At 37.0% G+C, this 23,888-nt stretch overlaps 2 long non-coding RNA genes across 5 annotated transcripts in view; both read left to right on the plus strand.

Moving 5' to 3' along the window:
- The window catches only part of LOC150012226 (uncharacterized), a 138,471-nt gene that overhangs the window by 54,027 nt on the left and 60,556 nt on the right, over window positions 1-23,888 (plus strand). The window lies entirely within an intron of this gene.
- LOC150012229 (uncharacterized) lies at window positions 344-19,982 on the plus strand. Of its 4 annotated transcripts, none has more exons than XR_016510719.1 (8): window positions 344-418; window positions 706-801; window positions 1,077-1,245; window positions 2,720-2,955; window positions 11,998-12,152; window positions 13,138-13,209; window positions 14,707-14,825; window positions 19,507-19,981. It is a non-coding gene; the product is annotated as an uncharacterized LOC150012229 (long non-coding RNA). The 4 variants fall into 4 exon arrangements; XR_016510720.1 differs by lacking the exon at window positions 344-418 and adding an exon at window positions 11,105-11,238 and having other exon boundaries at window positions 603-801; window positions 19,507-19,982; XR_016510721.1 differs by lacking the exon at window positions 344-418 and adding an exon at window positions 11,125-11,238 and having other exon boundaries at window positions 603-801; window positions 19,507-19,982.

Here is a 23,888-nt window from a genome sequence, read left to right on the forward strand (position 1 = left end):
AATGGTGATAATCCCACAAAAAAGATAAATTTGGGACCGGTGTTTGTATTGTAAAGAGATTCTTTGCTTGCTAAAATGAGTCCCATACATTACCTAGCAAGTCCTTTTAAATTGTGCATTTTTTTGGTAAACTCAAAATGGGACCTGTTTTATAAACATGAATGTCATACTCCCATGGATAACTTATTTTTAAAGCTGGATAAGATTTGAGAGAGATTCTAAGTTAATAAATGAAAAAAAGACTTAAAAAAGATAACATCACATAAATCGTAAGATGAAGATCTAGGACTCATATGATATAGTTCTATTCCATCTCTGTCACCATTTCCTTCCTACCAGGTGCTTGTCTTCAGGAATGGACCCACTGCATTAAAATGGAAGACTGGTCTCTCCCGGCCCTTACCCTTCTACTGAATAGGTCATGAATCAGTTTTCCTTGACCATACCATTTCATCCAATCTCCTTCTTTCTTGTTTTGTTGCCATTGCTCTATTTTTCTTTGGTTGGTTGGTTGGTTGGTTAGTTTGTTGGGGTGTATTTTATTTTATATAATCCACTGTGTGTATCTGTTACTATAAAACCTATAGGCTTAATAAATATTTTAGTCTTACTCATCACTACATTAATACATTTTAGTAGAAAATGTAGTAATGAGACAAGGCACACAGTTGGGTTTTTACCTTGTTTTATTTTGTTCTTATTTAGGATCAGAAGCCTCAGGCATATTTGATAGGATCCATCGGTGTTAGTGGGAAAACCAAGTGGGATGTCTTAGATGGTGTAATTAGACGTCTCCTTAAGGTAAGTTGAGCAAGATATCCAGATATTAATGTTCAGATATGTTTCATTTTGGATATTTCTCTTAGCTTTAATAGCATAGACATAATTGCTTTTGCTCTCCCTCATTCCAGATATCAAGAAAAGCTTTCTATCTTTATGCTGTTTGATATTAATAATCCTTATATTACCCATTTCTAAAATTCTTGACAGCTAGCTTCATATCCCCATGAGTTTTGTATTTTTTTGTAGATGAGTTGAACCTGTTTTGACTTTCTTTTTTCATGTGTTCCCTTTAGGAATATGTGTATTGCATTGATACATCCTCTAGCCTTGGTCTGAGCGCCGACTGCATTGCTAGCTACTGCGTAAGAGGTTTAATTAGAGCCCATAGCCTAGAAGTGCCTGAGCTGCTGCCTTGTGGCTACCTTGTTGGAGATAATAACATCATCACTGTGAACCTGAGAGGTAAAAACAAAAATGAAAAGGTCAGCATATTGTGTTTTTTAACCCCAAAAAATTATTTTTTTGCAGTTTTTCTCTGTATTTGACATTTGAAAATGATGTTAACTACTTTGATAGTTTGGGTATGAAATGATCCATCTTTATATTTTAAACAGAGAAATCCTACTTAAGACACTAAAACCCAAGTAAATGAAATTCTTTGGATTTGAGGATGTGAAACTCAGAATGTAATTTTGAAAATTCTCTAGGACTTACTAAAAAAGGATGTGATTTAGGGAATTTCAAGTTTCTAAAGTCTCTTGCACTATCATCTTTCATGTAGGGAGGATTCAAAAAATTTATTGTATATTCCAAAGTAATGTATTCATCACCATAATTTTTATTTAAAAATATGTATACCCATTAAATATCCACTGTGGAGAGAGAATTGAAATTCAGAATCAAGAGTGAAAAATTCTATTTTCTTTGTTTTGGGTGATGTGATTAGTTGTAGGCAAATAGAATATCTAAATTATAACTGTCTCCATAATTCCTTGTTCACACATGTTAAAGAATCAGAACACAGTTATATAAACTATGAATTAATAGAGGACTGTGTCAATATTTGATTTTATGATTAAGCTAATTGAGTAAGTAAAAGGAGATACTGTTTCTCTCCTTTCTAATTTCTTACCAAATATCACAGTTTGTATTCTTCAAAAGCTTAAGTGGTCATACAGCTGGGATGTGTAATGAGAGCTAAATGGAAATACAGAGGAGAAACCAGAAGAAAAAGGCAAGACTATAAGCACACACATATGTGTTTGATGTTAATTCTTTACATTTATTAGTTCTTAACTGTATTTTTAATGTGTACACTATGACAGCTGTCCTCATTTCCCCCCTTTGCCTGCCTCCACCCAGCCCCTGCCCCCCTTCTCTCTGGTACACTGTGTCTGTGTCTATGGGTCTCACATGTATGTGCTTTGGCTAATTCCTTCCCCTTCTTTCATCCAGTCCTCCAGCCCCCTCCCTTCTGACACTGTCAGTCTGTTCTTCCATGTATCCGTGCCTCTGTTTCTGTTTTGTTCATCAGTTTATTTTATTCATTAGACCCCACATATTAGTGAGATCATGTGGTTAACAAAACTACCACCTTCAAAGGGAATAAGATTGTATAATGATGCTTCCATTTATCTTTGGACATTTAAGAGGTAAACATGAAGTGGACAGTGGAAGGAAGCCTGAACAAAGGAAATGGCTTGCTTTTGTGTGATGTTTACCCTACCTTACTACTGGTGTTCTGTCTTCAAAATGGCAATAAATTCAATAAAAAGGAGAAGAAGCTTATGTTTATGGGATAGAATTATCAAGGAAAGTATTTTGCAAGGACGCATTCCTATGAATAACAAAGCTTTGTTGTCAGTTGATGCTATATTTTAAATTCTGGCTTGTGTAGAATAACAAGGCATGCTGTTCCCTCTGTTTCTTTTTTCAGGGTTAGAATAAAACAGTTTGGACAGTTGTGTTTTTGATACGCTGATTCCTAAACCAATTATCCAAAGGTACTTTAACTTGTTGTTGGAGCATCACAGAATTCTACTCTCAGGACCTAGTGGTACTGGAAAGACCTATTTAGCAAACAAACTTGCTGAGTATGTAATAACCAAATCTGGGAGGAAAAAAACAGAGGATGCAATTGCCACTTTCAACGTGGACCACAAGTCCAGTAAGGTAAGTCACAGATTCCTGTGAGGACTGCTGCTATTTATCCAAGTGTCTTAAGTGATTAAGCATGAAGAGTGTGTAAAACTTTACTATATTGTACATGGAAATGTATCCATCTTTTTGACTTAAACTATTATCTGATACATGACTAAAGCCTGCTTCATGAATTTGAACAAGATTGCTATTCAATACCATTCAGTTATCACAAGCATTGGGAAGGAAATGACAGAGTCCTTATTACCTGGTTTCTGTTAGGAAGTATTAGAGTAGAAAGAGGTCCATGCAAAGTGCTATAGATGCAAGAGGGGAAAACAACAATTCCTGGAGGAATTATAGCTTTATAAAAAGTCAATACTTGATCTGAGTCTAATAAATAAGTGGGAATTAACTGATATTGGTAGTAACGGGGATTTCGGTATAATTAGAATATTTCAGGCAGACATTCTGGAAACAGCAATTGCTTACATCATATTTCTATAGGGTTTGTGCTTAGGACCCTTTGGATATTAAATAGTATCCCTTTTAATACCAACTAAAATTTCATGTACTGTAATAGTCAGCTTGAACACTCCCAGATTTTAAATAGGCATGGGAGGTTGTAAAAACTAGCTAGTTCTTTCATATATTCTGAGTAAAATAAGAAATCCTAAAAAGGAAATTGCTTATGCCTAAAAGTAGATTTTACCTATAGTTAGTCATTGCATTCTCAATTAATTCAACCTAAGTTTCTCTTAGGAAACTGCATGTGTTAGGAGCATGATCCTGGGTCATGTTATTTTTCTAAAGGTAACCTGGTTAGCTGATCTAAACTGATTCAATTTCTCAGAAACCTCAGGCCTGAACATTTTCAGAAATAAACATGATCTCCAAGGCATCTAGAACCCATTGGATTTTTGAAAAAAACCGTACATGTAGCTTAGTGGACCGAAAGTTCTTAATTGTATGGACAGCTTATATGCTAAAAAATCCGACAACCTAGAAGAAATGGCAAAATTCTTAGAAACATACAACTTACCAAGAATCAATCAGGACAAGTTATAAAATCTGAGTAGATCAACTACTAGTAAGGTTGAATAAGTAATCAAAAGTCTCCAAATGAAGAAAAGCCTAGGATCTTCAGATGACTTTACTGGTGAGTTATACCAAACATTTAAAGACATATTAACAACAATCCTTCTCAAACTCTTTAAAAATCAAAAAGAAGAAACATCCCCCAAATCATTTTATGAACCCAACATTATCCTGAAACCAAAACCAGAAAAAGACACTACTAGGAAACAAACTGAATTCGGCAGCACATTAACCAGATCTTATACATGATGAAGTGGAGTTTATTTATCCCTGGGATTCAAGAATAGTTCAACATATGAAAATAAATCATGTGGTACAACACACTAACAGAATAAAACAAAAAAAATATATGATCATTTCAGTAGAAGCAGAAAATACATAGACATGATAAAAGTTTTTCATATATCAGGCATCTAAGGAACATACCTCAACAAAGTAAAGGCCACAGCTAACGTCATACGTAGTGATGAAAGGTTGAGTTTTCCCTCTAAAATCAAGACTAAGACAAGGGCGTCCACTCTCACCACTGCTATTCAACATGGTACTGGACATGGTAGCTAGAGAAATCAGGCAAGAAAAAGAAATAAAATGTATTAGTATTATAAATGAAGTAGTAAACTTTCCTCTATTTACAGATGATGATATTTTAAAGAGAGAATCTTAAAGACGCAACCAAAAATACTGTTGGATCTAATCAATAAATTTAGTAATTTGCAGGATACAAAATTATCATGCAGAAAATTGTAGCACTGTGATACACTAACAATGAGGTTTTCTAAAAAGGAAATAAAGACATCAATCCCATTTATAACAGCATCAAAAACAATAAAATACTCTATTCTGTACACCTGCAATCAATATAAAACAATATTTAAAGGAAATTGTAATTAAATTTTTTTTTAATTTAAAAAGAATGTGGCCATTTAAAGAACAGAGATGCAAAGGAAGAATGCAATGTGAAGATCGGGGCCAAGACTGGAGTTATCCAGCTGCAAGCCAAGCAATGCTGAAGATTCTGGGCAAAACACTAGGAAGTATTTTCAGAGGTTAGAAAGGGGTCAAGAAAGACTCTTTTACATGTTTCAGAGGGAGCATGGTAGCTTCCAGAACTATGAACCAATACATTTCTGTTGTTATAACCACTACCACCACCACCACCCCCAGAAAAAAGAAAAGAAAAGGAAACCAATAATATACTTAGAAATACATTCACATAAGAAGATGAAGGATTTCTACTCTGCAAACTACAAGACAATGATAAAAGAAATCAAAGAAGATACAAGTAAGTGTTTATGGACTGGAAGAATTAATATTGTTAAAGTGTCAATATTACCAAAAGCCATCATGAGTCAATGCAATCCCTGCCAAGATTCCAAAGGTATTTTTTATAGAAGTATAAGAAACATACCTAAAATTTATATGGAACCTTGAAAGATCTCAAATAGCCAAAGAAATTCTGAGAAAGAAGAATAAAGCAAGAGGCATCGCACTTCCTGATTTCAAGTTATACTACAAAGCTAAATAAACCCAAGAAAATACTGTTAGCTAATATTGAATATATTAAAGATAGCCCCTTCAATAAATGGTACTGGGATAACTGGATAGTCACATGTCATAAAATGAAACTGGACCCATATCCTATAGTACTGACAAAAATTAACTTGAAATGGATTAAAGACTTAAATGTAAGACCCAAAACCATGAAACTCTTAGAAGAAACACAGGACTAAAGGTTCTTGCCATGGGTCTTGGCAATGATTTTTTTGGATGTGGTACTTAAAGCACAAGCAATGAAATAAAAAATAAACAAGTTTGACTACATCAAATTAAAAAGCTTCTGCGTTGTGAACAGCAAAAAAAAAAAAAACAACCCAACAACAAAAAAAATGAATAAACAACCTATGGATTGGAAAAGAAAGTTTGCAAACTATATATTTGATGAGGGGTTAATATTCAAAATATATCAAGAACTCATAGAACTCAATAGCAAAAAAACAAATAAATTTATAAAATAGGCAAAGGCTTTGAATGGGCATTTCTCCAAAGAAGATATAAGAAAGGCCAACAGGTACATGAAGATGCTCAACGTAGCTAGCCATTAGGGAAATGCAAATCAGAGCCACAGTGCACTGTCACCTCATGACTGTTAGACTGGCCATCGTCAAAAAGATAAGAGATAGCAAATGCAGGCTTGGAGGTGGAGAAAAGGGAACCCTTTTGTGCAGTGCTGGTGGGACTGTAAATTGGTACAACTGATATGGAAGACAGTAGAGAGGATCCTCAAAAAATTCAAAAAAGAACTACCATCTGTTCCAGAAATTTCATTTCTGAGAATATATTCAAAGGAAAGAAAAACACTCCAAAAGATATCTGCACCCCTGTGTTCATAGCAGCATTATTTACAGTAGCCAAGACATGGCAATAACCTGTGTCCATTGATAGATGAAGGGATCAAGAAGTTGTTTTACATATATATATGGTGTGTGTGTGAGAGAGAGAGAACAGTGCAAGTACCAAGTGCAGTGTAAGTATTGCCTGTAGTTATTAGTTATTGCCCTTGCCTCCCAATGAAGGTTTTTGTAAATACGCACAGATCCATACAGACACCACCCCCCACAACACGTACACAGCCTTTTGTTCAAAATTGTCGGATATGTATTTCTCAAGAAGAACAATGATGTCGCAAAGCACGATGGGATCTCTTAAAGTTGAATAAATATACGACATGTGTTCCAAATATTTCCTTGGGGATCAGCACTGTTCAAATTGTGGTTGAATCACCCATACTCATTACAACTAAGGAAAGGAATGAACCTGAGGCAGAATAGCTGAGTCTTTACTAAGGACTAGAAAGAGTAAAATTGTTTTTTGGCTTCAGCCAACATTGTTTAATGTCAACTGTGAATCCTGGGTCTCCTTGTATCTCTATTTAAAAGTCTTTTAAAAGATTTTTGTTCTTTTCAGCCAAAATGATAAAGAGATCGACATTTCTTAGTCAACCTCATTGTGATTTTTGTTATTCCCTGAATGTTGATGTGATAGAACTCTGTAAAAGTTCCTTTACGAGAAAACAAATGGTTAGGAAGTAGAAAAATACATTTATTACAAGAAACCAAAGCATTTTGATAAAGTTGGATATCACTTAAAATCAAGTTTTAAATCAGATATATTTGGGCTTCATTTGCATGTAGTTCTATTATGCTAAAACAAAGCAGGTTAATTTACATTAAGTATAAAATTTGCCTTACAGTCAAATTCACTGTTATATGTAAATTCTTTTAATTTCAGTTTAAAAAACGTTTAGTGTTTGGGCTGTTCTTATTGGTATTATCTGTGTCCTTTAATATTTTTTAATTTAGTATTTCCAACACTTATTTTCTACTATTTCATAATAGAATAATTTGTACCATTATTAAGTCAGTTTAATTTTTGCTCTATCAATCGTGAAAAATAATGCTTTTCAAAGAATGTTTGAATATGACTAACAATGCTGGGAAGCAGTAATAGGAAAAAATATGTGGACAAATCCTGTGGCATTCAGCACCAAGAAAGCTCAAAATACAACTAATGAATGTTTATTTTTCCTCTGTGTTTGTAAGACATGAATGAGCTATCAGTATGCTGGATACAGAATTGTTGCCAGAGAATTTGGACAATTGTTGACAAATTGTTAGAGAATCTACACTGGTGTTTTGTTTTTTGTTTTGTTTTGTTTTTCTGGGGGTGGTAAGTAAGAGTAGTAATAAAGGAATAGAGATGACAAAATGGCATTGTGAGAGAGAGCTGCTAACAGGGTAGATTTATTAAGTCAAGTGTGAGTAAGACATAAAACAATAAATCCTTCCCTTGAAAAATGGAGCTTTGTAATTGATGTGCTTTACACTGTGCAGTAGCTAGCACTGAAGAGATGAAACCAAAACACAATTATTCAAAAATGTGGAACAGTAGACCATCAAAAGAAAAGAACAATCTTTTCATGCTTTTGTTATGTCTGCAGTTTACATATTCTGTCCCTCTTCCCACTCTTCACGCCCTCCTTCAGCCTTCCAGCTGGGATATTTTGATTGAGAATGGTACACGTAAATAATTATACTTAGTGACATTTGATAGTGGGCCCAGAAGACTAGAGATGGATTTAATAAAGAATATGTGGCCATCGGAAGCCACTTGGAAAGTTAGGTAGAGAAAGATCAGAAAACTGGACTTGGCAGGTTGATTTTTAGTGTGCCTAGAACCAAAACCAGAAAAACAATGACAAACAGTTTTCATGTAACTGCTGATTTCTGTGTATATTTTCAAAGCCTGGGATTCAGTTAATCTCATATTGATGTCCATCTGGTAGAGATATGCATTTTATGCTGCCTGATTTGCTCTTGGACAAGAGACATTTAATGCTAAGGCATCAATACTTCAATCTAAGATTTTGCCCCCAATTAAGCTAGGGTGGAAATCATGAAGTGATTTCTGAAAGGTCTGAAAAACTCAAGTTATATGACAAAGTTTTTTGTGTATGCTGATTTCTACTTTCAACTGATCCATAGCTTTTATTAGCTCCCCAGGGGTATCTACTAATCTACTACCCTTGTCCAAATGAGAGAGAATTGTAACAGAATCTAATGATCCCACTTTTCCAAAAGTCACCCAGTGATTTCTTAATTACCAAATGCAATGCCCTTTGCTGCTGCTCCTTCTCCTTCTCCTCTTCCTCTTCCTCCTCTTTTCTCCTCCTCCTCCTCCTCTTTCTTCTTCCTATCTCTCTCTGTTTAGGTATAGCAAATTGCTCTAGTTCACCTCTCCTTTCTAGAAATTCTTCTGATTTTCATTTTTTTCTTGTTTCTTTCCTACTGTATAGAAATCTCCTTCTTAGTCTCTTTTACTGATTACTCTTCTTTCACCTACCAGTGAGTAGAACTATTCCTACACATCCTGTTCTCTCCCACATCTGTTCTCATCTGGATGACTGCCTTGGTTTCAGTTGCGTTGACTCCACTCTCAGCCATCCTCTCTCTCCCAAATAGTAGGCCTTTCTATTCACTTACAAATAGGTTTATATTTGCATACTCAATATACATATTTAGAAATGCCAATCTCAGCTGAAAAAATATCATAAATTCATCTTCCATCCATGTCCCACACAAGTTAATACTCTTTATCATTTGGATTACTGTAACTGTTTTCTAACTATTTGATTGAAACTTATGTGTTTGTCTTTTCACCTCATGGGAAACAGAGTATCTTTTCATAATTAAAATCTAGCCACATTAAAATTCTGCATTTTCCCTATTGCTTTCTGCACTAGATCAAAAATCTTCCCATGCTTTTATCTGTATTGAGCCCCGTAGTGTGTTTTGGCTTCAACAAATTCAGTATTCTTTTGACTTTCAAATTATGACTTTGACTCCATTACCCAGGTTCCCACAGCATTCAATGTCTTGTCCTTGCCAATAGGAAACTTCCAGTAACCTTACTAATCATTCAAGGTTGCCCGCTTTTCTTTCCAGTTAATTACTACTATTTATATTCATAATACATATGCAACTAGTTCTTTCCAATATGGGTATCATAGTTCTGTGTTTCTGTCTTTGATTGTTCTCCCTCTATTTGGAAAGCTCTTTTATTTTTAAGCACCAAAACATAGTCCAATCTTAAAAGTAAAGGGTTAATTGCCACCAGGAAGTCTTTCTCAACAGCTACATGTGATCTTTACCTGCTCTGAACAAAATCTTTGGTTTATACTTTTTAGAGGTAATGTATTACATTTTACTGTGAGTTATAGTTATATACATATACACAAGCCTATCCTACTTTTCTGGGCAATATTCTTCTTGACTGCCTTTCCATTTATACGCAATCATCAGATTATTCACATTTATGTTTCGTTTGATAAATAAATTGCTTTTTCCTATTGAAACAAATCAAGTTTACAGTTGTTTATATAGTAAAACCCGAAGTTCTCTGAATGAATTCAAAGCCTTTTCTGTTTTCTCTTTCAAGTGACCGCCACTACCCTGTATCATTTCTTTTGCAACAACACAGCACTTATTGCCCCAAACATATCAACATACTCATACCTACCAGCGTTCACTCTTTTTATTCTTTAAACTTTAACAGTTTTTCCCGCTTTACCCTGTTGTTCTCTAAACCTTAAGCCTATTGAGTTAGATGCTCCTATTAAGTTTCCCTATAGCATTCTGTACAATTCACTTATCCCACTGTATCATGATTTATTTGTGGGCCTGCCTTTCTGTTTATCAACTCTTAAGTTAATCAAATAGAGAAACATCCTCTGAATCCTTGGTGCCAGAGTACTTGGTACATAGTAAATACTTGCTAAAGGTGTGTTGAAGGGATGAATAGCTGCATACTTGTCATTGGGAATTCTACTGATTACTCAAGATCCATGTAAAAGTTCACCTCTCAGTGAAGTCCATCAAGACCACTTAGTTGAAATTAATTCTTCTTTAACCTCTACACGGAATGTCTCATGTTGCATTTGCAAGCTCATTAGTTAATTTGTTTCTACCACTCTCCCAACCTCTGGCATTACCTCCTCCGGAAAGCTTTTCTTGACACCCACCAACTAGGCAAAATCTCCTCCCCCGATCTCTCATAGCTCCTAATACACTGTGACATCAAGAGATTTATATTTAAATTTCAGTCCCTAATGTGACAATCCTTAAAGTCTATGTGAGAAGAGCGCCTGATTACTTTTTTTAACCCCTGGGTCTAGAACAGTACTTCATTCAGTTCATAATAAATGTTAAACTTCCTTGCACAATGCTTCATTATTTTTGTACACCCCAAGGTTTGAACATAATAGACAATGAATATTTTATAATTGAGTGAATGACTCAATATAGCTAATTATTGATATAAATAAAGTATATGAAATTCTTCAGACTCTTCACCAGTTTAAATGTCTTTTTCTGTAATCTCCGATTTAGCCAGTATTTATTCTATGTGATTGGCTCAATGTAAGATAATTAGTGTATTAGTTCTTTAATAAATTGTGTATTTGAACTTTAGTGTATTACTAAATACCTCAAAGCTATGGTCATTGTCTTTTATCCTTTGCTACTTTTAGTTTTAAAATTGGTATTACAGAGAAAGGAAGGTTCACCTAGGTCGAGCAGTTCACATATTTACCTGGCTGCCAGAAATAGGGATCATGGAATTGTTTTTAACCCTGGACAAGACTGGCAAATTGCAAATATCATTGTGAGTATGCAAATATTATGGAAATGTTCTTACTGATTAGGATAATTCTAAGAAACCTAATTATGTTCTTGGCCTACCCAGCTGTGAGAGAAGTCAATAAATGAACGTGTTATCCTACTTAGATTATAAGCTATTAGAAAAGAATAATGCATGTAAAAGAACCGAGAAACTCAAGAAATGCTAAATGCTAATGTCCATTGACCCAGTAAAATATAACAAGTTTTTCTTTATTTAAAATTATAGTAGTTGCATGCGGATTAGAAATGAATGAATGAATGAATGAATAACCACATTTTTATCTGAGTCTCAGAGCTGCACTTTCAGATGCACCCCATTGAAATGAATTGGAATTAAAATGTTTAAAATATACGTGGGAATTTAAGGGTGCCATTTTGGATTAACTCTATACTTGTAAAATCATAAGGTTTGCTAACATCCACTTTTATCACTGAAATTTCAAAAACAAGAAGGAAGTCTCAGTATTTGTAGTTTATCATACTCATATCTGGAGCTCTCGTTTTTGCTTTGCATCAGGGGAGAAGACAACGGAGGAATATGCCTTGGTGTTCACAGTTGTGTATTTGTTGTGGGTGTTCTGCTCTGGCTTTGTAGAATAAGGTTTGAAATCAGTAGAAGAATCTATGACTTTGAATCAAAAATGCTGGATGGAAGACAATGTATGCTACTCTTGAAATACAAATTTCTCGCCAATGATATAAACTTATCATTGATGTGTTTGTTTTCTGTACTTTTGTAAAGGAATTGCAACAGTGTCTAGCTAGCCTGGCTGAACAGTGCAGTGCGGACAATAATGGTGCCGAGCTCCCGGCTGTCATAATTCCTGACAATCTTCATCATGTGGGCTCTTTGAGTGATATCTTTAATGGTCTCCTCAACTGTAAATACAACAAATGGTATGCTTATAAAATATTTTGAGTGATGAAACAAAAAAATTTTGATCAAACGTGCCTTCTTATGCCTTTATAACTTCTAAGGCCTGTGACAGATATCATTATTTCCAAAGAATCTCTATATATTTCTTAGAAACTCTATTCATTTCTTCAACAACTATGTCCCAGGCATGTTTATGGAAACATGATTTACTGGGTGACTTAACTTCAATAGATGCTGCAGGAGGTCTGGCCCATATTGATGATAGAATGTTTGAATCAGGAAAATTAAAAACTAGAATGAGACTTTAGAGCTTTGGTTTCATTCTTAGCCCATATCAAAGTTTAAATTTAACCTTCCTATAGAGACAAATTTAATAGATTCAGATATACCTCTCTCCATTAGTGACTCTAAATGTTTAACTATTAAGGTTTTGTTTAAAAGGTTAAAATAGGGTATAAAAAACCTGAAAGCCCACTTACAGACTCACTGTAGCATGGCCTCTAAAAAAGACATATAAGTGCAATAACATAAACATTAGTTTTAATGGTGCAAGTATTCCAATTAATTAGTCACTGCTGGAGATTTTTAAATGCTTTTAATATAGATCAGCATAAAGTAAACATTGAAATAAGAACACACATTCTTTTATGCTATTAGGAATCTTTAAAATAACTGTGAAATAATAAAAATGAAAAATTAATGAATTTGATTATAAGCATGAGGATCATAAGATGTTACAGTGGAATGAGACCACTGTGATTATTCTGTCTAATCTTTTTATTTTATGGATGAGTAAACATAGGCTCCTAGAGGGAAAATGATTCCCCTAGAATTTGAAAGCTGAAATTAAAACACCAAATCCTAGTTTCTAGTTCAATGATATTTGTCACTTTGCAAACTTACATTACCAAATTACCCTTTTAAAGCCTAATTATAAAATGGAATATCATATTTATCTAAATTGTTTTCTAAGAGAGTTTAATATGTTAATGTTTTTTTTTCCAGTCCATATATTATTAGAACAATGAATCAGGGGGTTTCTTCATTACCAAATCTAGAGCTGCATCACAATTTCAGGTAAAGATAAAGCAGATGCTTTGTTTTTTGTTTTTTGGAGGATTTGTGTGCATTGTCTTTTTCTGTTTGCTTTTGATTGTTTTCCATTTTGTCCATTGACAAATCTCTCCTGTAGTGACCTGTGGTGGGAAAATAATTCTCACTTCTTAGGACACTTTCTCAAGCAAATAGATATTTTGTGATCCTCAACCTGTAATCAGAAGTGTTTCTTTAGGAAAAGAAATTTTTTCCTGCTCACTATGTCACTAGCTAAAGTAGAGCACTTTTCTTCTAAGTGTGAGGCATGTGATGAGCGTTCCTATTTCAGGATTTGTGATTCTCCTGCAGAGGAGTGCTCAGCGTGTATACTCCCACTCACTTCTGATGCACACGTGCTTCTCTTTCACTCAAAAAGATAAGTTAGTTACATAATAGCTCTAATGCTAGTAGACCTCTTCACCCCTTTGATCATTAAAATGTGGCCACAAATTGAATAGGAACTTCATATTGGAAAGAGAATTATTATGGACTTAAAATTTAATTATGTAAAGACTTCTGATTTTTTTCTTTTCTTTTTGTGGGAGAGTACTATGTGCAAACCACACAGAACCAGTGAAAAGTTTTTTAGGCAGGTATCTTCAACAGTTTTTTGAAAACACACAGTTCTTCTGATGTGACCATTGATGAGTTCCAAAATTGCAGTATGCCATTTTGCAGGAACTAAGAGTACATGGTAAAGATGGCCAGATTGGATGGTAGAAAAGAACAAGTGAAGCTTATGTTTCTCAAGCTTCCAAAGATTTGTTTTCTTTCTTCTTTTGATTTTCCCTTCCGAGATCTTGCCTTCTTCTAAGCTTTCGAGCTCCAATTTGTCTGACAATTATGGCTTACTGAGATTACTGAGATCAAACGGGTTTAATATAGACAGTTATCTAAAAATCAGATAATTATTGGAAATAAATTGTATCTGTTTAGACTAACTTTTTGTGCTGAAAACAAGTTTTAGCTAATGGCTCATATCAAATATAGTTATGAAGGAAGATTTTAGAGATAATTTAGGTGCTTTATAGGCGATTAATACATTTTATATTTGTCATGAAGACAGAATTAAATTATTTCTCTTTACTTGGCACAAAAGAGGTTTTTAAAAAATACTTCTTAAGTTGAATGTATAAAAGTCTTTTTCCCATTGTATGAATCATAAAGGCATACTTGCTAAGGACACATTGTAGGTTAGAAAGATAAATGACATATTTTATATTTGGCAATTCATTTCAACACAAATTTCAACATTTGTAAAATGGGACAGGTTGACTAGATTATGACCTTTATGGTTTCTCCTAACTCTAATACGTTATGTTTTTTATTAAGATTTCATTGTGAAAAGAAAGGAGACCCAAAGGAGTTTTCTAAGAATTTTGCAAGAAATACATTACTTTCCCCCATATCATGTCTCAAAGTGTTAGATTGTTAAATATAACTGTTCTCAATAATGTTTTGTTATTTGTTTCTTCTCAGGTCCCCAACTTTTCCTTTCTTGCCTCATGGATGTAGAAGTTTCTAGAGTGTGGTTCATGGATCTCTGGAACTGTTCTTTGGTCCCATACATTCTGGAGGCAGTAAGAGAAGGTCTTCAGGTATAGTACTCAATTTTATTTACTGTTTTAAAAACATAATTAACTTAAAAGCAAAAACATTCATTTCTCTGGGTATTGATGCAGAAAACTGAAGGTATGAGCTATGTAAATATAATGGCAAACTTTTAAAGAACAGTTAGTATTCAACACTTTTTCCTGTTTTGAGAATAAATATTTAGGAAAAAGAGAAAGGCTGGTTATTTCAATAACTACACATTTATGGCCAAATTCATTGCCATGGATGTTTACACAGACTGTTCTTATTAAATAACCCATTAAAAGCAGAGCTCCACATCTTGTAAGACAAGAGTGTTTACATGAGCTTTGATCATTTCTTCAATCATGGCAACAAGTAGTTTTTGTTTATTGGTTCCTTATTTTCAGTATGTTTTACTGTTTGAAGACCTTTAACATCACTTGCAAGGTTTTTTACTATTTTTGAGAGACTGCTCTCAAGTCGTAGGCTATTCTATGACAAGTTGGTTTAGCAGCATCTCTGCTATCTTTTTCCCAAAGCTCTACAATTAGCGCTTCTCTTTACTCTTAACTAAAAAGTCAAAACATGTTACTAATAAGAAAAACATGTTTCTTCAACAAAACATATTATCCCTTTTTTATTGGAGTAGAAATTTCATAAAATTGTAAATTATAAAACTCAAGGTTGAAACGTTAAAGTTTGTGTCATATAATTACCTGACTTATAGAAGAATCCAGTCTTTTCAATAACTCAGCCAGGGTTTAGGCAGTTTTTGTGTAGGAATGATTATTTCTTGTAATTACAACTGCTACTAGAATTATGACTTAGCTTTTCGTATTTTGTCATCGCCAATACCGTGTTGTCTTTATTTTACTATCCAAAGATTTGGTTATCTGTTTTTCTTCCCTTTTACTTCCTTTTTATCACCATGTTCTGCTCCCCAAACAAGCATGGCAGGGCTGTATTTACAACTCTCATGGTGGCCATGATGAACATTGTGAGGTAGAAGCCAGCCATTCCAAACAAAAGCCATCCAACAGCCCGCCATTCCAAACTAAAAGCCCACCACGAGGCAGCACGCCTCCCCCCCCACCCTTATCAGGAGATAGCAACTGTCCAATCTCCAACCTGCTGGCTGTAAAAGGCGCAGCTTAGCATTTCTTGCACTGCTTACATATTCCAAGCCTCAGAACTTCTTAAAAAGTCACTCGTCCGGACCCTAGTGGCTGGCATCTGAGTCCAAGACCCCAGCCTGCCACGTCACATACTCAGTAAACCATCTGGTTCAGCATTTGCCTGCTGGCCTTCTCTACCTCCACTGACCACCCACCCCCCAGCCCTGAAACTTAACAAACATGACAGATACTATGAGGATGTTCTCACCACTCAGATACTAGAGTGCCCTCAGCTTCCCCAGTTTCCACAGTCTTGGTTGGCTAACCCCAGTAAATACTCCTCTCGCTGGCTCTGAATGCTCTTATCTTCTAGCATGGAAAAAAGATCAGAGTCTCCCATTCTGAGTGAAAATTGGGATAAAAAAAATCTCTAATTCTGAGCCCTGGCTGGTGTGGCTCAGCGGATTGAGTGCCAGCCTGAGAACCAAAGGGCTGCTTGTTCAATTCCCAGTCAGGGCACATGCCTGGGTTGCAGACCAAGTCCCCAGTTGAGGCGAGTGGGCAGCAACCACACATTGATATTTCTCTCCCTTTCTTTCTCCCTCCCATCCCCTCTCTCTAAAAATAAGTAAATAAAATCTTCTTTAAAAGTCCCTAATTCCTAATCTGCTAAACATCTGAAGAAACAAGGGGTTATGGTATATGATATGCTAAAAGACTTGTCATCTAAAAATAACTCTGGATCAGTCACATTCTGGTAGGAAAGTAAATATTCTCTATATTTTTATTTCTCTATGTTTCTGCAATTACTAATGTACAGTAAAAATATACTTATAGTCCAATCTAAGTAAACTAATAGGGAAAATCCACTATTTAATGTCAGACATATGTTTTTTAACACAAGCAAAGACGCAGGTTTTCAGTATATCTCACAGTATTTTTAAAATATAATGTGTATTTATGATCAACAAACTCAGTAATTCATTCTACAATTGTTAATATGGGATAAGTATGTACTCAGGGCTAAGGCTCGGTGATCAGGAAATGAATTAGATATAATTTTTTATCTCAAAAAGCTGACAGTCCCGTAGTGGACAGAGACATCTACCTATCTAAATTACAGTAAAATAATGATAGAGGTGCATGCTAAATGAAGTCCACTGAGGAAGTTGTAGGTTTCACAGAGGAGATGCTTGAGCTAGGTCTAATGAATAGATGTTCTTCATGTGGTGGACAAAGGACACTCAAAATGAAGGACATAGCAGGTGAAACATTTTTGGACGCTATAATAAAAATGATGAGTTTAGAGAACTATATATATATATACAGATTATTGGGATTAGAACAAAGGGGGCAGAAGGAAGTAAAGTTATAGAGGTCCACAACTGCTAGATGTTTAGCTTTGTAGAAAGTTCAAACTTGATCATACAGGGAATGGGGAGACACCAAAAGTTTCTGAGCAGGGGGCATACCTAGATTTTTGCAGTTTATAAGGATCGCTTTGGTGATAGAATAGAGGAAATGTTAAAGGAAAGGAGATGGATGCTGGGAGACTAGCAGATTTTCAAATACCATGGATGATAAGGACATGACCAAGATACTACAAATGATAGGCATTATATTTATGACTCTTGGAATGGGGAAGAAGAAGGGGAGGAGAAGGAAAATACTTTTGTAGAGTATAATTATTTATTCCAGTGAGTATTGAATCATATGTAACCGTACTTTTGTCTTATAATCCCTTTGACTTCAATGCACAGAGCAGCACTATGAGAAGGCAAAGTGAATCTCTTCTATACATTTACAATGAATCTGAAACTTGGAACTTATTCTAATGGAACATATTTACAATATGGCACCATTTTCAAAAATTAAGACTTTAACAACACAGTTATTACAACATAAAACTTTTACAACATTCAGCATTCGAGTAATTTCAAACATTTGTGACTAAGATAGAATCATAACCCTTTAAACAGACTCCATTCACCATTTCTGTTCTTAGTAAATTGGGTGGGTCTTTGAAACAGACATCTGTTTTATAAATGATCTTCACCCAGATGCTTGACCATGTAGGAGGCCAACAACTAAGGAGGGAGGCATTGACAAAAGAAATCAGGGAGGGAGTATGATTGCACATGAAGGTCACGGTGAGTGTGAGCAAGAGACAGAGAAGGAGACAGAGAGAGAGGAAGAGTGGAAAACTTTGTTGATGGAGACGTTTTGGCTTTGTGGCTTACTGAGTTGAAGAGGTTATCATCAACTACTTTTATTTCACATTCTTATGTAGCTGATTTAAAAATATTCAGAGAGTGAGACCAAATATTGTATTGAAAACTATTTTCCTGAAGAATATTAAAATATGCTCTAATTGTAGCCTCTTTGTCAGAAAGGCATTGTTCCTGAAATTGATGACAACCGTTTTATCAATTATGTCACAAGCATTGTTTGAACACACATTTTACACTGAATACACAGACACGCGCAACCTGATGTATAACTAAAAAATTCCTTTTCAGATTTCACCTTTCTATGGGATCAGATTACCTATTTCTCTATGTAAAAATAAAAAAAAAACTTTGATTATTTTATAAATTGATAACATTAGTAAGCACTGAAAAATATAAAGATTAGTACAGTTTATTGACACTCTTGATAAGAAAACAGGTCCACTATCTCATGAAAAAATATGCTGATTATCCTGCGCTTTGTTGAACCACTTGTCTACAATTCGCTTTTAAACAATCTTTGTTTTTACTTCCCTCTCCTACGGAGGATCTGCAGTTCTATTGAAATCCAAGCAAGGCGGCTGTCTTTTATTCTGTAATACATGGAAATGCTAGCTGTCCCTCTCCCCAGGCGCTTTCATGCATATGTCCTTTCACTGAAACAAATACTGCCAATTGTCCTATAATGCTGGGAAAGCTGACACAGCCACTGTTGTTCCAGGTGGTGGTTTTTATTGTCAGTGATATATCAATCATATTTTCTCCAGAAATTCAACAGAAACTTGACAGCGATTGTTTCTTTCTCCCTCTTCAAACACTCAGGGTCTGCTTCCTTCAGTCACCTCCCCTGGAGGTCGGGCCCTAAGCAGCAGATGGTGTGCTTGTGTGCAGCAGCTGGCTCCGTTACACTCCCTCCTCCCTCTTCCCCCCGGGACTGTGTGTGGGAGCCTGGGTGTGCGCCTGGGTGTGTGAACGCTCACGACTCTCAGTTGCCATTCAGTGCTTTCTGCTTCTCCAGCCAGAAAGCTGGAAAGCTTGGCATCCTCTGCAGCCACGAGCCCAGATGTCCAGCCGTGATCCAGTTACCTTCTCATCTCCCTGCCGGAGCAGTATTCATTTATGGCCCCCAATAAAAGCATGACCTAGAGGCTTTATTTTGTCCTTATGGTGTGGTGTTGTAGTCATATTTGGGAGAAATAATGTAGGAACCAGGGGCAACTAGTACAAATCTGAAATTGTTCTCCCATTTCACTTGGCTGGAGGGAGACGGTTCCTCAGGATGGCTCAGGGCCTCCTAATTGATGGGCTGGTGTCCTCCGTGCATCACTGCCTGCATCCGATGTCTCTCTTTCTTTCTTCAGATGAATATGCTAATGAAGCTCCAAGAAGCAGCCAATTACTCGGGCACACAGAGCTGCGACAGTGATAGCACCAGTCACCATGAAGACATTTTGGATTCATCTCTTGAATCTACCCTCTAGAGGGTGAAAAACAGTTTGGGGGAAAGACTATGCTTTTTAAAAATGTTTAGAACCCTTCTGCAGTTTGGGCTAACTGCAGACAGAACATCTCAGTGAGCAGCTGGACACTGGCAGGAGGCGAGCCAAGGCACTGCTGGATTAGAGAAAATCCATCTGGGAACAACCCGTTTAGGGAGGATAGCGGAGAAAAAGGGGACGAAACGGGATTCCTGACTGGGGCGGCTGCCGGAGCTGCGGCTGGAAGGACACAAAGGATTTTTGGGGACCACAGGCTGCCCCGGGAGAGGAGCTGGGAGGAGAGTGGATCTCTGCCCGCTGGCAGAGACCGGACTCGACCAAGTGGCATTGGCGCTGAAGGACAGGAGACAGCGTGCTGCCGGGCAAGAGAGAACATAATTCTCCTTTATATTTTTCTCTAGTGGATGGTGGAGAGGGGAGGAAAGTTTGGGGGTGGTAGGCCATTCTTGAGGAGCGCAGGCGCAGTGGTGCGCTCATCCACCCCCCAACCCTCCCCTTGGGTCACGGGGGCGCGCATAGGGAAGTGCCCTCATTCACTGGCCCAGGTGCGCAGGGCTGTGCATCCAGGTACCCCTCGGACACACGCCAACAGACATAAAATCAGTGACCCAACGGGCGCAGGGAGGGCCCCCTGGACACGCAGAAGACTGTGCGCAATCGCCCCTGGCAAGCCCAGTGGGCGCCAGGCGGACGTACCAGGCTGTAATCCGGAGCGCAGAGCACTTGCCCAGGCTCTGCGCGTGCCCGCTCAGGAGGTGCGGGAACAGTGGGCAGCAGGACTCACAGACACTCACTTCTACTGAGCACAAGTGTCTGCAACCCTGCCCTAAGAGGTGAAAGACCAACGCCCAGAACACGGCGCTGCAGGCCTGAGGCTAGCTCCCCAGCCGCTTGGGTGCACACCTGCACTTGAGCCAAAAAACACCTCAAGGGTTTTCCCGGAGCGCAGCGCGGCCGGCTTTCTCGGAGCGCGGCCGCAGCCGGCTTTCTAGGAGCGCGGCGGGGCAGGACGGAGCTTAGTTCCCCAGTTGCCTTGGGTGCCAAACCGGTGCTCGAGCCAAAAAAACACCTAGAGGGCTTTCCTGGAGCTTGGCGCGGCCTGCTTTCTGAGAGTGCGGCGCGGCAGGCCCGAGCTTAGATCCCCAGACACCTTGGGCACGCACTGATGCTTGAGTGAAAAAAAAAACAAAAAAAACCACCTTGCCAGCTTCCGCAAAGTGCGGCGTGACCTGCTTTCCTGGAGCGCGGCGTGGCAGACCTGAGGTGGATCTTGGCTGCCTTGCATTGCACCTTGCCGGCCACCTCGCGCACACCACTGCTGCAAGGAATAGGAATCTCTGACCCATCACATTAGACCAGCTGTGGACGCAGAAAAAGAAGACGACACAAGAAGGCTGAACTGACATCTCCACAAAAGAATTCGAGATAAAGTGGATAGAGTGACTCCCAATCAACAAGCCAGAAGGAATATCCTAACAAAAAAAAAATAATCTGAAATATAACCAGACAGCATAAACAAGCGATATAAAAGGTACCCCAAGAACATCAGGCTCAGGAGATCAAAGAGACTGCACCACTGAATCCCCCCAGATCTACCATAAAAAATCTCATACCACAAAGGTGGGAAGGCAAAGCAGACAAATCCAAATAACAAAAACAAACAAGAAGAATCCAACATGGTAAGATGCAGAAACAACCTCTCAATGAAAAGAAAAGAGGAATCCCCAGAAAGAGAGGTAGATGGACTAGACATAGCCCAAATGTCAGACATGGAATTCAGAACTATGGTGGTGAAGAAGCTCAATATGCTCGAAAACCTCAAAAACAACTATGACAACCTCCAAGGAAGTTACCAACAGCTCCAAGAAAATTACAGGGAACTTGCAGAGAACTACGCCAGCATAAACAAAGACATAGAAACGATCAACAAGAACCAGGAAGAAATGAAGAATGCAATCTCTGAACTGAAAAACGCAGTACAATCAGTCAAAAGCAGACTAAACAAAGCAAAGGATCGGATTAGTGAGTTAGAGGATAATGTAGGTAATAATTCTCAAATGATACAGCAAGAAGAAAAAAGATTGAAAAAAATATGAACAAGATGTAAGGGAATTACAGGATAGCATTAGGAAAAATAATTTAAGGATCATCGGAATACGAGAGGGAGAAGAAAAGGAGCATGGAATTGAAAATCTGATAGGAGAAATAGTGACAGAAAATTTTCCAAACCTGATGAGAGAAAAAGCTATGCAAGTCCAAGAAGCACTGAGAGTTCCAATCAAGAGGAACCCCCAAAAACCCACTCCAAGGCACATCATAGTTCAAATGGCAACATTTCAAGACAAAGAGAGAATCCTAAAAGCAGCAAGAGAAAAACAGCAAATAACTTAACAAGGGAGCTCCAATAAGGCTATCGACCGATTTCTCAACAGAAACATTACAAGCCAGAAGGGAATGGTCAAAAATATTTCAAGCAATGAAAAACAAAGGCCTACAACCAAGAATACTCTACCCAGCAAGGCTCTCATTCAAAATAGAAGGTGAAATAAGGAGTTTCTCAGACAAAGGAAGACTAAAAGAATACATCTCCACAAAACCAGCATTGCAAGAGATGCTAAAGGGAATATTCTAAGAAAAAAGGAAGAGAAAAAACAAAAAAAGAGTAGAGGAACAGAGACACAAAAGGGAAATGAATAAATACATGTCAATAATAAAGTTAAATGTAAATGGGTTAAATGCTCCCATTAAAAGACATAGGGTAACGGAATGGATAAGAAAACAGGACCCACATATTTGCTGTCTACAAGAAACACACCTCAAAACAAAAGATTTACATAGACTGAAAGTAAAGGGATATAAAAAAATATTCCAAGCAAATGGACCTGAAAAAAAAGCTGGGGTAGCAGTCCTCATATCAGACAAAACGGATTTCAAAGCAAGGGCAATAAAAAGAGACAAAGAAGGACATTTCATAATACTTAAAGGAACCATTCATCAAGAAGATATAACACTGATAAACATATATGCACCCAACATAGGAGCACCCAAATACATAAAGCAAATACTAGAAGACCACAAGAAGGATATTAACAATAACACACTCATAGTAGGGGACTTCAGCACTCCATTATCAACGACAGACAGATCATCCAAGCAAAGAAACACCAAGGATATACAGGCATTGAACAACACACTAAACCACATGGACTTAACTGATATATATAGAACTTTTCACCCCAAAGAAGCAAAATATACATTCTTTTCAAAGGCACATGGGGCATTTTCAAAGATAGACCACATGATAGGACACAAAACAAGCCTCAACAAATTCAAGAAAATTGAAATCATATCAAGCATCTTTTCAGACCACAGTGCCTTGAAACTAAAAATCAACCTCAGGGAAGAAAACCAAAGACACCCAAACTCATGGAGAATGAATAACATGCTCTTAAATTAACGAATGGGTTAACAATGACATCAAAGAGGAAATCAAGAAATTTGTAGAAACTAATGACAATGAACACACAACAGCCCAAAACCTATGGGACACAGCAAAAGCAGTCCTAAGAGGGAAGTTCATAGCAATACAGGCATATCTGAAAAGGGTAGAAGAATCTCAAATAAAAAACCTAACCATAAAGCTACAAGAACTAGAACAGCAACAACAAACAAAGCCTAGGGCAAAAACAAGAAAGGAAATCATCAAGATCAAAGCAGAATTAAACGACATAGAAACCAAACGAACAATCCAGAAAATCAACAAAACTAGGAGCTGGTTCTTTGAAAAAATAAACAAAATTGACAAACCTCTAGCCAGGCTCATTAAGAAAAAAAGAGAGAAGACCCAAATAAACAAAATCAGAAATGAAAGAGGAGAAATCACGACTGATACCTCAGAAATACAAACAATTATAAGAAATTACTACAAACAACAATATGGCAAGAAATTTGACAACCTAGTAGAAATGGACAGATTTCTAGAAACATATAACCTTCCCAAACTGAATCAAGAAGTAGAAAGTCTCAACAGACCAATAACAAAGAAGGAAGTTGAAACAGTAATCCAAAATCTCCCGGCACACAAAAGCCCTGGACCGGATGGCTTCACAGCCAAATTTTACAAAACATTTAGGGAAGAACTAACTCCTACCCTCCTCAAACTATTCCAGAAAATCCCAGAAGAGGGAAAAATCCCAAACTCTTTCTATGAAGCCAGTATTACCCTCATCCCAAAACCAGGTCAA

The sequence above is a fragment of the Furipterus horrens genome, unplaced genomic scaffold (assembly GCF_987537825.1).
Source record: "Furipterus horrens unplaced genomic scaffold, mFurHor1.1.pri manual_scaffold_4, whole genome shotgun sequence".
Lineage (NCBI taxonomy): Eukaryota > Metazoa > Chordata > Mammalia > Chiroptera > Furipteridae > Furipterus > Furipterus horrens.